Source organism: Drosophila pseudoobscura, chromosome X, assembly GCF_009870125.1.
Source record: "Drosophila pseudoobscura strain MV-25-SWS-2005 chromosome X, UCI_Dpse_MV25, whole genome shotgun sequence".
In the NCBI taxonomy this organism is placed as follows: Eukaryota; Metazoa; Arthropoda; class Insecta; order Diptera; family Drosophilidae; genus Drosophila; species Drosophila pseudoobscura.
This window is the reverse complement of record NC_046683.1, coordinates 20,149,732-20,164,272: the sequence shown is the minus strand read 5'-3', so window position 1 is coordinate 20,164,272 and position 14,541 is coordinate 20,149,732. Positions and strand designations below refer to the sequence as shown.

The 14,541-nt window shown below is 38.9% G+C and overlaps 1 long non-coding RNA gene across 1 annotated transcript; it reads right to left on the bottom strand.

Annotated features, from left to right (window-relative positions):
• Positions 1-384: 384 nt before the first annotated feature.
• Positions 385-1,119, bottom strand: LOC117184649 (uncharacterized). Its single transcript, XR_004470059.1, has 2 exons — positions 822-1,119; positions 385-741 (listed from the first exon to the last, which is right to left on the bottom strand). It is a non-coding gene; the product is annotated as an uncharacterized lncRNA (long non-coding RNA).
• Positions 1,120-14,541: the final 13,422 nt, after the last annotated feature.

The window sequence follows — 14,541 nt, the reverse complement described above, 5'->3', positions numbered from 1 at the left end:
CACCGCACAGTCGTTTTTCGCACCAAAAAACGCAGCACTAACCGTGGGCAGAACGCAAGGCAGACGACGCGAGAACCGCTTTTGAAACGAGAATGTTTTTGTTTTTTTGTGATTTAACTGTTTATGTTTAAATGTTGAGCTACTGAGCTTTGTCATCAGCATAATTCGATGAGTATTATTATATTTATCGCAAGCTACGCTGCTGAACAACGGCAATCTTAAATTTTTTAATACAATTTAGCTAAAAACAACATCAGTAGTAACGGATGACTCGAATAGGTTATCTTCAATGGGGACTGGAGGAGGCATTAAGGCAGCACCGGCAGCATTCGCTATCGCTCTATGGAGGAGGTACACACCGATTGAGTGAAGCACCTTATTTTCGACCTGCTCTATGTCCTATATTTTCACTGTCGCTCTCTGGATGACGCTGCTTATGGGTTTTGCCCAGAAGCTGGGTTTCCAGTGAAAGGCTGTTCGTGTCCCAAATGTTCCGGTGATAGGCATTCTGTAGGAGCTTTATGATTGCACCGAAGGCTGCGCAAGGGCCTTTGCGCAATCATAAAGTTCATCCAGAATGCGTTCCACCGGAATATTTTGGACACGGACAGCCTTTCGTTAGAAACCCAGCTTTTGGCAAAACACATAGGCAGCGTCATCTGAAGAACGACAGCGAAAATGTAAGATATGGAGCAGGTCGAAAATCAGGTTGTTTCACTCTTGGTAAGTGATGAGACGCAGCTGGAGTGGGAGGCAATGCAAGAAAGATTGGGGTTAGGCATTGAGTGGTAGCCTGTGGGGTGGATTGTGTAGGCACTCACCTTCGAATCTCCGCTCGGAAAATTTAGGCCGTCGATCTCGTCATCTGAGCGGCCATGTCGTGTGCCTCAGTGCTAGCATTGCACCTGGAGTGGTCTTGCTGAGACGCGTGCTGTCCCGAGTTCGTGGGCGTCTCCGGATTGGACAGCCCCATAGAGGCCAAGACGAATCCTTATCTGTCGCTCATGTTTTTGACGATTATTGTTCCGATTTCCCCGTCCGTTTCGAGTAGCATTCAATATTACGTGTGCTAGGTTTTACAGTTTCGAGATCAGACGTTCACTTCGTAATGGCAATCTCAAGGCACTGCTGATGGGCGAGATTCAGTAGCAGTTTTCAGGTCTACGAGCAGTCGACTCGACGCGAAACAAAACGAAAAGCTCTGTTCTGAAAGAAATACTATTCACATGTTTTGAGTGCGTTTGTGTGCTTAGACATAATATAAAAGCTTGGTTCATATCGTCAATTCGACACTCGTGCTGTTCCATTGTGAGTGTGCTTGCTTTTAGATCGTGAGTCAGGTTACAACTTCGAAGTGATGCCTTAAATCGTAAACCAATTTAAGTCTTTTTCCATCATGTGGCGTGCTACGATGTTCGGCAGTGTGTTCTCTTCGTACTCATACAGAAATCGCGATACATATTTTAGAAGATAAAAGCTGTATATGTGTCCCTTATCCAGCCCTGCATCGGTCGACAAAATGTAGTTGTAATGTTACTTTCAGGAAATATAAGTATTGTTTTTGTGAAACATCTTCAACTCCCCACACTTGTGCACCGTAACAAAGAATAGCTCTGTGGGCGTAAAGAGAACTCCAAGGTATATGAACTCCGTGGTGACCCTCACAGGCTCTCTTCCGAGGAAGAAACATTTTTCACATGCTGCTAATCTCCTTACACTCCGGACTTGGCACTTACGATTGTACCACTTGATCTTGCCCAGAGTTTCTTTGATTTTATGATTTCAGTGGCATGTTCAATAACTATTGAAAAATATACAAACACAAGGCACGCAGCATCTTGTAAAATACATCGCACACCAACACACCCAATGTTTGAGACTTCTCTCCGGTAAACCTAGACTCCTCTGAGACGTTTTATTAAATGCACTTAATTTGTTTGTTTGAAGTCAATTTATCCTTTTAAATTTCGTTCTTTTCGTTGCCACTCGATTTGTTACGGGTGTGGGGTAGGGAGAGATCGCGTCACGAGCTCGAGCATTAGGAGCAAAGACAATAAAAATAAGTTTCGCGTGCGGTTCAAGGTTCAGACGGAAGAAATTTACAGTGTAGGGAGATGAGTCAGCGGAACGAATTCGAGCGGGAGTTGCTTGCGGTGTCATTGCAACTCGGTATGCCCACCCTTCCTTGATCGCACCGGTCCAAATAGGCTGAGTAATGGGTAACGATCCCTAAAATAAACGCTCTACTTCTGCTAGGTTACGTCATCTCGGCGCCACATGATCCTTTAATAACGGCAACAATTAACGGGAATTCATTACAAACAGTTTATTCATTAAACTTTTCTACAAGCTCTAATGGCTGCTAAGTGGTTAGATATATATGAAGGCTACTAAAGTAATAAGGATAATGTGTTCATAATGTGTAATAGTAATTACGTTACACAAATAGAAATATATTCGAGTGGTTTTCAGTTTAAATGCAAAAACAAGGGACGGATGGATGCATCTTTAAAGTGCACAGCAATTGCTTGTGGGGTAGTCGCAATAATAAGTTTGGTTGTCGATAGATTCGGAATGGCAGAAAGTTACATTGCTTGCGAAAGAGCAGAACAAAACGAACACGTGAACAATTGGATTGGTCAGCGTTACAGTACGGCTGGGAAGTTTACGGTCGAGGCATGGAACCTTTAATGTCGCTTCGACTCGCGTACAATTTTGAATTCACATATAGCAGACGTTCACAGGTTATCACTCACAGTACGATCAAATCCAACGATGAAAGCGCTTCCATGTGGTCGATGAGGGTGGCTGAAAACTTGTAAATATCACTGTGTCAGAGTAGATAGGCGATATGCGAGAGTATTAGTTTTAGTTCCTCTCCTTCTAACTGCACATTTCTTTATGATAAACCAAACAAACCGAATCACACGAATTTAACTTTTAATGTTAATCCTAGGGTCAGTAAAATAGTGGGGTTACAAAGTATGTCACTGCACGCGTAGATATCAGCCCATCGACCGTTTTTCACTGGTGTAGGCCGAGCAAGGCTTGTATGTGTGTGGACCCACGCCGGTACACCCTGCGGTAAATACAGTGATGCTCACATGTATGCAGACGCCACGCCGAAAGAAGATTTGGGGGCGAAGACGGCTAACACATACTGTAGTCGATCGGTACGATGGGTACTTATATGTGTGGCAAGGTGACGAGACTATAGTGGGTACGGCTTACGGCACTACGACCGGCGTTTCATACGGTATTACGTACGGCCAAACCTATGGTTAGGTTTTTAAGGAAAAAAAAACGAACTTTGATTTTCTGTTGGCCGGCAGTTGGGGTACAATTTCACTCACCCGATGGGTTCCGCCTTCGCTTAATAAACGTAGGAATGGTCGGCTGATCTTTTGACTAGATCTTAGCCACGATGGACACGCGGTAATTTCGGTCGAGGTTAGAATTGTTCCTTTCACTGCACTGACTTCAGTATTTTCTTCAGACGTCCGTCTGGGATCGCGTACAATTGGAAAGAGATGCACAAGCCACTCTCCTTCCGCTTGAGCCCTTGGTTCTCTCATTCCCCTTTTCTCACTTGTTAACTTATGTCATTTTTTTCTTGCGCGTAACTGCCCTAAAGATGCAAGGTGCATATCTAAGGGAAGGGGAAACCGGGGGACGGTTGTGCGATATTTTTGGTTGGACAGGCGCCGGTACAGGCCACCACATACAAGAACGTGCTAACATTTTTGTTTATACTATTCCCAAATGCGATGTATGAAATTCTGCTATTTACTTGTCTAACTTTGGTTGGAATTACTACTCCATATCCCCATAAGATACAATCATACTCCACAGAAAGTTAATTTGATTTGGAGATGTAGCTATGTACTATGTAGATACTCGCTGCCTTTTCATCTTGAAATCGAACCAGTGTTAATTGCATCACAAAATTTTTATAATTTTGGGTCACGTCGTGTTTCACGAGCTATTTCTTTGAAACTTATTTTGAACACCTTATCGGACTGTATAAAATGTATGTAATTATAGTCTTCGTTTGGTAAGGCCGTTTTCCATTGAGACATTCTTGAGAGTCCGTCTGCTACATTTAATGTCCCCTTAATGTGTTCTGTACTGTATATTGAAAACCTGACAAAGTCAGTGCCAACTTTTCATTCGTGCAGAGGCCATCATTGGAAGTCTTTTCAGGTCTCCAAATATGCTTAGTAATGGTTTGTGATCAGATCGAAGGGTGAGCTTGTTTCCTAAATGATACTGTCTTAACATACTCACACAAAAAACTATAGCCAGAGTCTCTTTCTCAATTGTACTGCAATTATGCTCGCTTTTAGATATTGGTTTAATATCTTCATTGCATTTATGTGATAGAACGCCTGAAATTGTAAGGCTGCTAGCATCAGTTGTTAGTTATATAGGTTGATCTTGGTTAAAGTGAACTAAAACTTGTTCAGAAGTTACTTCTTTCTATATACCTCTCGTTATCTGAGCGAAGTTATTGATAAACTTTGAATAATAATTTACCATGGCCATGAAAGCTCTAAGCTCTGATACGTTGTCCGGAGCCGGTTCAAATAGTACACTCTCAGCACTATCATTATTTTTGCTCAGTCCTATCCTGTCAGTTGAAAATCCTAGGTAACAGATTTTGGATTTAAAAAACTCACATTATTTGTCATTTAATTTAAGTCCAGCTGATTTCAGTTTTCTAAGTACAGATTTTGGATTTGAAATATGTTCTTGAAGATCTCATCCTGTAACTGTTATGTCATCCTGGTGAACCACAACTCTTCCCATACCCTGAAACAACCCTTCCATTGTTTTTTGAAAAATGGCTACCGCAGTTTTTATACCAAATGGTAAGCGTTTAACTTTCAATATACCAATATGTGTTCTCCCAGTACACAAATTTTGAGACTGTTAATCTTAATTTAGGTCAAGTTCCAGGTAGTGGATACTTTACGTCGACTAAAGACCGGTTTAATGTAACCTTTTAACATCGGTACCAAAGGTGTTCACCATTCAGAACGACCGTATCCTTACTACTTGGTGGCGCCATCTATCGGTGATAATGTAAACTAACTTCGATCTCAATCCTCTGTCTCAACCATTTAAAATCCTCTCAAATCGATCCTTCGCTCATTTATATTCTCTCTCCTCCCATCCTCTTTCTCAACCATGTAAGCTAGTTGTAGGCTAGATAGTTCAGAAGTTATAGCACTTTTAAGTGTGAAAGGTGCTTTGGTTCATTTAAGCTGTGAGCCACTGTAGCCACAAGACAATAATTGCGGGTTTTTATACCCGATACTCAAAATGAGTATTGGGGTATATTAGATTTGTGGTAAAAGTGGATGTGTGTAACGTCCAGAAGGAATCGTTTCCGACCCCATAAAGTATATTCCCCATATACATATATTCTTGATCAGCATCAATAGCCGTATTGATTGAGCTACTTCTCTTCTAGATGCTTCCACTAATTGGCTCTCCTTTTGGTATATGTAGGTACAGACAGGGTATTTAACGACAATTATTCGGACACATATTAGTTTGTGCGAAAAAAACTTAATTTCCCCAATTGTTCAGCTTTCAATATTTGGTGGGGCCGTCCTTAGCTTCAATAACAGCTTGTAGACGTGGGGGCATAATTTTTACCAAATTATAGGATTCATTGAGATTAATTTTCTTTTGTTTTTATTTATTTTTGTTTTTATCAATTCCCAAACGTGCTTTATGGGTTGGTTCAGATCTGGTGACTGCGGCGGCGTTTCACTGCTTGCAATGATACAACAGCCATTCTTGTACCAAATGTGATGAATGTTTGGGGACGTTGTCTTGTTGAAACACTCGGCATTAAATTGTCAATCAAAATAGTCTTGTTTTGTCCATCTTGGTCTCAATAAACACCATTTGCCCAGGTCCAGCTGCTGCATTACACCTCCAAACCATTTCCACCACCATGCTTCATGCTTCACTGTTGGGATGAGGTTCATCGCTAAATATAACACTCCCCAAAAGAATCGGGCTTATTTTGTAACGCTTGGATCAGCCGAGAGTGTTTGGCGGGTTAGCCAATAGGGTAGCGGGTCACCAATTTGGCGGGTTGGCTAATATATGCATGAATTATTATTGATGTTCGTTATTAATTAATATTTAATCTAACAAATGTTTTCTTATCGTCGAAGCCTGAAATCAAGATGCCAGACCGCTTGTCTAAGTCGCCGGTGCTGCCACACCAGCGAACGACTCTTGGATCAGTGTTGATGAGGGGCTGCGATTCGGGCTGCCACAATACAAAGAGAGTGCGCGAGTTGCGTATCAACTGAAAATTGATTTTTTGTATTGCTATAATATTCTGAACCAGATTCGGCAGTTTTAAAGAAAGGGATGGGACGAAATTTTGAAGTACACTTGACAAAGTGACATATCACAGAAGTCTGGATACAAAATGTCGATTCTCTAGCTCTATGGACGGACGGACAGACAGACACGGCTCTATCGACTCGGCTATTGATGCTGATCAATGCTGATATATACGTTAAGGGGTCGGAAACGCTTCCTTCTGGACGTTACACACATCCACTTTCACCACAAATCTAATATGCCTCTATATTTATTTTGAATATCGATATAAAAACCGAATTATTAGCATCAATGTTAGCATTATCTGTGCCTAAAAGAACTGCCTTTTGAAAAGGAGTAGAATTTCTGACAAGTATAAATTTAAATGGATGCTTTCGCTTAGGGTATTTTCCACAGAAAACAAACGAGCCTCCAGAGAGTCTTACAGGCCCATTAGACTGCTCTCATCAGTAAGTAAAGTTCTAGAGAAAATTATCAAGATACCGTTGCCTTTCCGTCACGACAATTTTGCTTCCGCCGAGAACACAAAATTTGAACTTCAGTAGAGCCAAATCTACGGCTATGGTCCTACTAGACATTAAAGCTGCCTTTGATTCTGTATGGCATGAGGTATTTGTCTACAAAATTAACCTTTTAAATTTTCCAATTCCAATTATAAAAAAAATTTCAAAGCTTACTGAGTAATCGATGTTTTGTTATTATCATATGTGAAGGATATGTGAAGTATGTCCTCAAGGATCCTTTCTTTTCTCAATATTATATAATCAGCCAGGCTCCGATTTTCACATTCACAAAAGTTTTCCGAAATACTTTTAAATTTACTTTATGTGTAATAAATTGGCTCCCGTTTTCACATTCCGCAAGATTTATTCGTTTTCAAAACGAAAACATTTTCGTTGACGAAATGAAGAGTAAACCGCTTTTTATACAACGAAATAAACCTTAATTGCAAAAGGAAAAATAGATGACTTATTGATGCATTAACATAAACCCGTCACATATATCAGGGTAATTTATCTTTTGCTTTTTTATAAATAATTTTATTTTAACAACCATTTTCGTTTTGGTGCCAGCAGCAAACATATGTGAAAACTGGAGAGCCTTAAAACGAAACGTTTTGGCTGAAAACGTAATCCGCAAAAGTAAATGAAAAACTGAGCCTGCCTGATAGCTCGGATTTTCCTGAATTATGTGGATGCACTGATATCTTTGCAGCTGATTTCTCTAATGCACTTTAAAAAGTCTTCAACACTCTTCTTGCATATTTCCATACCTGGAACATTCTTGTAAATTCAAATAAAGCACAACTTGTCTTACACAAGCAATTTTTTTACCAGGAAAAGGAAAAACCATTTTTTTTCATCTAATTGCATTAATCTAAACCAGGTGGACATAAACTGGGACAATAATGTAAGATATTTGGGGTCATATTAGACAAAAAACTGAGTTTCGCAGAACATTCAACATTCATTTAAAAAATCTAATATTTTAATTGGTGTCTTGTATCCATTCTCTTAATTTAGAAAATGAAATGTATCTATTTGGGTAAATTTTTCAACTCACAATATATTATGGTGCACCGGTTTGGGCTGTTTTTGCAAATTTCTATACTAACAAGAATTATTCAAAACTAAATTTTAAAAATCAAATATATCCATGGCATACCATGGCATTTCTCCACTACCGAGTTACACTTCAACGCTAACGTTGAGCTAGCCTCAGTGAGAATTGCTAAGCTTCACACTAAATTTATAAATATATGTCTATACGTAAATTATCCACACTTACAAAATATTTGATAATTTCCCATTAGTTTTTGGTTTAATTTCTAAGTATTAGTGTTTTATGGGGTATGGTTTTTGTATACATGTATTTATTTCCCCCTTTACCATTATATTTTTTAAAAATAAACTTCTTTGTACTTCTACATACTAAGCAGAAAAGGTCGAAGGCCTGTACTCTTATTAATTCATGTAAATCACCCACACTTGTGTAAAAATTCTGCTTAATTCTCTGCTGAAATACATTGTGGCTAATCGATCTGCAACCAGCGTAGTGCGAATGGTAATTAGTGCAGCACCTGTGACGATCTGGCTTGCAGGTCTTAAAGTCTCTTTGGAACCTTTTTATCATCTGGTATCATGCTTGGAAACTGTTCGATGATATTGACATGATACTGTTGTATGCAATGATCCAAGTGAGTATCTGAGAACCTTTAAACTTGTACTACGTATGTGTCTCTCCCAGCATTTCTTCATCACGTTTTCGTTTTTCTTTAGGTTTGTCCGGATCGCATACCGATTTGAGTAATAATCAGCTAGACCACTTTGACAGCGGATATACTCCTGATGGCGTTAGAGGTTGCATTTACTCGCAGGCGGTTCACCTTTAGAATTCTTAGGGAGTACAAATTTCTCGTATTCAACATATATTGTGTAAGCTACCTGTGGGTTTGTCTTGAGCAGATCCACAAGAGGGCGCCGTCAGTAGTGAGCTGTGGATTTATATAGTCTGAGGTGCTAACCAGATCCGACAGGGTTACCCTTATATTAAATTATAAAGCAGGAATTATATTTTTTCAATTTATTTGCGGATGTATGCTCAACTTTAATCCCTTCCTTTTTTCTCTGGAAAGGAGTACATCTTTGGTGGGTGCCTTGCAAGTGGTCTACAGCACAGATTCTCCCTGCCGGAACTCTAAGAACCCCATTTTGCGTCGCGTGAGGCTGCCGCAAAAGTTTATTTTTTAATTTAATTTTCTTAAGAAATTTAGCTTGATTTGTATCCTGAACGCGCGTTTATCGTTAAGCAACAACTTTTTAATTACCAGTCGTCGTCGCCGAGCAGAATACATTCGGGGATGTAGTCACTCCAGCTCCAGATGCGTTATCATCCCTGGGTTAAGCACTCGGAAGTCAAGGGGAACGTAAACGAAAGGCAATACTTTATACAGCTTTGAGTAACACAAACTGAATTAGGTATTCATAGGATCCTTTGCACATGTTTCAACGCTTTGTTTAGCTTAAAAGTTGGTCCATGTAGATGGTCGGAGATCTTATTCCAGAAAACTGAGTTGCAAGAATGAATTGTAGATTGTTAGATTGTTTTATTTTATGCTACTTAAAATCAATAAATTGTGAATTCATTAATACCTACAGTTCGAGCAAGCCGCTGAAGAATAACCGTAACTTTAAGCATTATTATTGATTGAGCAAAGAGAGCCGCCTATGTTGTAAAACGTTGACTTTCTGCAGAGCTGCTACTTTGATCTGCTGCCGCCACTTCGGCAATCACTTTGATCTAACGCCGTCGTCTATTTTTAGTTCTATGCTAACCCCTCTGCGCATTGGTTGCATATCGATCTCGCATAAATTTTAGCTGGCCATAGCAAGCAATCGGCTTCCGCTTCCGCTAAGTTTCATTATCACAATCTGAGAAGTGGGCCGTACTCACGATGTGCGACATCGAATTAAACCAATTCTCGGTAGTGCAACTAAAGAGGTGGCTGACTGAACTTGTAATGTGCAAGACATTCATATCCTTAGAGTTGTGAGATTGTATGTACGGATGGAGGTTGTACATACATTTTTGACGGTCAGACACTAATAGTATAGCAGGATTTCGGAACGTGTACCTTTAGCTATGCTCTAACTAGCTCGCCGGAATGTCGTGGGACCTTTCCTACTCTCCTATCTGCTATACGAACACATTCGCAAAGATGTTTTAGGTACACTTTGTTTAAGGTTCAAAGGGAACTCTATGAAAGGAATAAAAAAAATAAAAATTGGAATTTTAACCAACTGGTTAACCGACTACCGACAAATAGTCAAGCTATATTCCGTCGTTCTTGGGGAACTCAGATGACTTTGACCCGTTCTCTACCCTCCCTACCTTTAGTATGTCGTTTTACCGACAGCATAACTCTAATTAAGCGTATCTCTATTTGATCATCGGACATCCTCAGGCTCTACTCAGGACAAACACAAAAGGTTTAATGTTCCATTATTATCTACTAATTTTTATTTAATAATTCAAAATTTACGGGTTTGGACTTCATGGTTCTCTGTATATGTATGAACTTAGCATAAAGTAAGTAAATAAAGACGGGGGAAATAATAGCATTTTATATCTAGTTCTATGTATATAGGACTTATGTGTAGAGAATATGGCCTTAAAAGAAATTAAATTGGAAAGAATAGACAAAAAATGACAATAATATACCAAGAAGGGAAACGCGAAAAAAAAGTTTCTAGCCGATAAACTTTAATTATGTCACGTATATGGTTGTTTTATATACCGGAATAGAAGTTTTTTAAGACGTATATCTATTTCGAAAATACTCGAGAATTCCGTTTAAGGAAGCTCGTAACTCACTCATACTTTATACGAATTGTCCGGCGTCTCCGTTGAGCTCAAGGGGCGACATGGAAACATATTCTGAGGAAGGGAGAAAAATTATGAATATACAGGTCTCGCACGACGACTATTAAAGGGCAGTGTGGATCGCCGCAGAATAATGTTTTATTTTCACCGTTTGAGAACCACTGCACACACAACAAAGAAACTACATGCGAAAGCTTTAGCCGCGCGCTTAACTCATAATCGAGAAGGGTGACGAGTGCGGCATATTAGTTTCTCCGAATTCGCAAGAAAACCATTCTTGTCGTCTTACTCCAAGATGTACTTCAGCTCAAGTATGCATCCGCATAACTTCGGGTTTCACTGTAGTATATCTTCGGACGGTTCTTTCTGGTTTATTTGCTTGTAGTTATCGTTGGTTTATGTAGATGCTGGTTCCTGGGAAATCCGAGGTCCCAGATCCACTAAGAAATCGATGGACTTTGACGAACTCGTTAATGGAGGGGTCAATTTATTTTCCGGATGTCGAAAGTAGTAAGATGTCCAGCCCTATGATACGACTCTGTTAAAACTGTTTCACTATTGTAAGATCCAAATACCTTTTATCTTCCTTAAACCAAGCCAAATAATATAGTCCACCAGAGCTTTAATTTACTTGGCACGTGTTTGACTGCATAACGTTTTCAAATTCACTTGGGTATATCATTGTACAGCTTCACTATAGCAATGATCTATCCAGAAGTTCTGTTACTTGCATTAGCTCTTACGATCGGAACTTTACCTTCCACAACCAACGGAGTAATCGCAGGATGCTAAGCAAAGCTAATACATATGTATGTACATATGTACACCATTTTCCCAGGTCCGGCTGCTGCTATACACCCCCAAAACCATTATATGTTCACCGCCATGCTTCACTGTTGGGATGAGGTTTTTCTCTTTCATGGCTTGATTCTCCTTTCTCCATACTTTGGATAGTCCATCATGTCCGAATATATTATATTTAGACTGGCTTATTTAAGTGAAATTTGGCGAACTCCAATCTCTTTTTTTTTGTTCACATCGGAAATGAATGGTTTTCGGCGAGAAACTCTGCCATGTAATCCAGCCCTATTTATGCAGTTACGAACAGTTTGCACTGAAACTTTTTTTGGTTGCTTTCTTCAATGGATTGGCAAAGTGCTGTTGACGAAATTCGTGGATTTTTTTGAACTACTCCCGAGGTGTTAAAATTGTGGGTCTTCCAGCGAACTTTTGCTTTGCAGGCAAATCTCCTGTGTTTATGTAATTTTTAATTACGCTGTGTACGGTAGAATGCGCTTTGCCAATAAGTCTTCCGATTTCACGAACACTGCGATTTTCTAAATACAATTTTTATATGGTTTTACACAAATCTACTGACATATCTTCGCCCCGACCCATTGTGTCCACGCTAAGCCAAACCACGGGCAAAACTAACATCAAATCAGAGAAAAATACAGATCACAAAGTGAGATAAGCAGTCCGCAAGAGAAGTATGCAAAAATAAACACCGATTACCGTTGCATTTTCTAAGAAAGAAGAATAACCGAAAATGTGTCCGAATAATTGTTGTGAGTAAAAAAGTGGCCTTTTTGATACTTAAAATTTTTTTTTGATATGCCAAAGAAGGTTTTTTTGTTTTTAGGTTTAAAAAAAATTTAGTAGTAGTAATATCCATGTTCATAATGAAACAACATTTTTTTGTCAAAGTTAAATACTTTTCAAGTTATTGATATAGACGAGTGTCCGAATAAATGTTGTGCTGACTGTAGCTTCCACGACTAACGGAGTAATCGTTTGATTTATAGTGAAGCTTGGAAACATAACTCCCACAGATCCACGCTGCTTCTCCAAATTAGACCCTAAGCTCTTCAATGGAAGCTTTGACTACTGCTCTCTTAAAATTATACTCGTATCTCGCTTTTAAAAAGAAGAGTTAATGTTAAACGCGAAGGCAATACTTCTTAAGCTGTTCGTTGAAGTTTTATCGTCATAACTGGCCACCACAACTCAGAGAAAGGTATGTTTCAATATGATTTGATATTACAACAAAAAAATAAGAATCTGCCGCTTAATTTCAGACTTTCAGATAATTTTGGACATTGGAAAAACTGCAAGTTTTTGCAGCGGAAAATGACTCAAACATAATACAAATCGTAATCATCTCATTTAGATATTGGAACACATCAACTAAGCAATATTGATAAAATTCTTGCCCAATATGGCAAAATTCACCTAGTCCCTTGGCAAAGTACAGATGACATGATCAGAAGTACTGACTTATGGAGATGCTGGCAAAAACAAGCCTTTTGAAGAAATCGCTTCATTTGCCATTGGAATTTTGAGTCTATCGTTGTCATTGAACGTGTATTTAGTCAAATTAATATCGTTCAGACCAAGCTTATGAACAAAATGAATGTTAAGTCCTTAAACTCATTATTAAATATAAGGTTTGTTTTGGAAATATTTAATTGTTTGATGAATACGATTAAAATTCTTTTGAATTTTACAGATATGGATTGCGCCGTGATACCAATACCAATTACCGGAGAAATATTTAAATTTAATAAGCTCCAGAAATAAATATACTGATCCGACAACACAATTATAATTATAAATCTATATTTATATCTATGTGTTGTTTTATTTTTAGCCCGTTTTTTACAATTTTTAGCTTGTTCTAGCTTATTTTGACCAATTGCACCAAATCAGGTGTCAGCACTGCTTCAAGCCAAATAGGGAGCCTGGCCATCTAGTCGGACAATGTCCGAGGAGAAAAAGCGTAATCAGCAGCAATTTTGTAAGATATTGTACGATTTTCTTATGCAATAATTCTGTAACACCATTAATTTCACAGGCACACAAACCTCATAGACTCTGGAAGTCTTCGAAAACCACCTTGAAGCCAGTTTCTGAATCATATTTTGGGCTAAATCGAAGCCAATTGAAAACAGTTGGAAAAATTTTATAGTATGTTTTGAAAGGAGGAATAAAATGTTTTTTTTTTATTTGAACGTGGTATCGAACGAGTCTATGATTCATGGGGTGGTTCTTGGCAGAAATTTTATGAGCAGATGCGAGTTAAACTTTGACCTAAAACGTTAGACTCTGTAAAGAAGGAAGCTAATGATCAACTAAGTAATATTTTAGCAATGCCGACTTAACGCAAATTAAAACAATGGGTACGTATGAGTATAGAAAAAATCGAAAAGTTTAGTGAAAACGCTAATAAAATACTTAGAGATGAGGTGAGTACAAAGCCAAAGTTGATGACATTGCTAGTGATACAGTTAGTAAAGAGATTGGAGAAATTGATAGTTATACCGTTAGTAGCGATAATAATGAAATTGTTAGCGAAGCCGTTAGCAAGGATAGAGAAATTGTAACGGAAGTTGTCAGTGAAGCAGTTCCTGAAAATTTGATGGCATCCTTTAGTTGGATACTACTCTTATATTCGGGGAATACACTTTAACTCCTACGCTTCGTGATGATCTCTTCCTCTGCCCGTAAGCATTTGCGCCATTTGACTTAATGAAGCTTAAAGGCAATAAAACGCTTAAGCACACAAACTTTGCCACGCCCTGGCTCAGCTCTCACACCCACACACACACACACACACCCATACACTGATATTCAGGACTGTGTCAACGTCAGACGTCTTTTTCTTGGCTCTGCCATTGGCAAGTCTTTGCGCTCGCGTCATAATTTCTATGAATTTTATACACTTTGATAAGCATTCTTTTGGCATGCGAGTCACGTTCGAGTCGCGACCTCTTATCAACCAACACC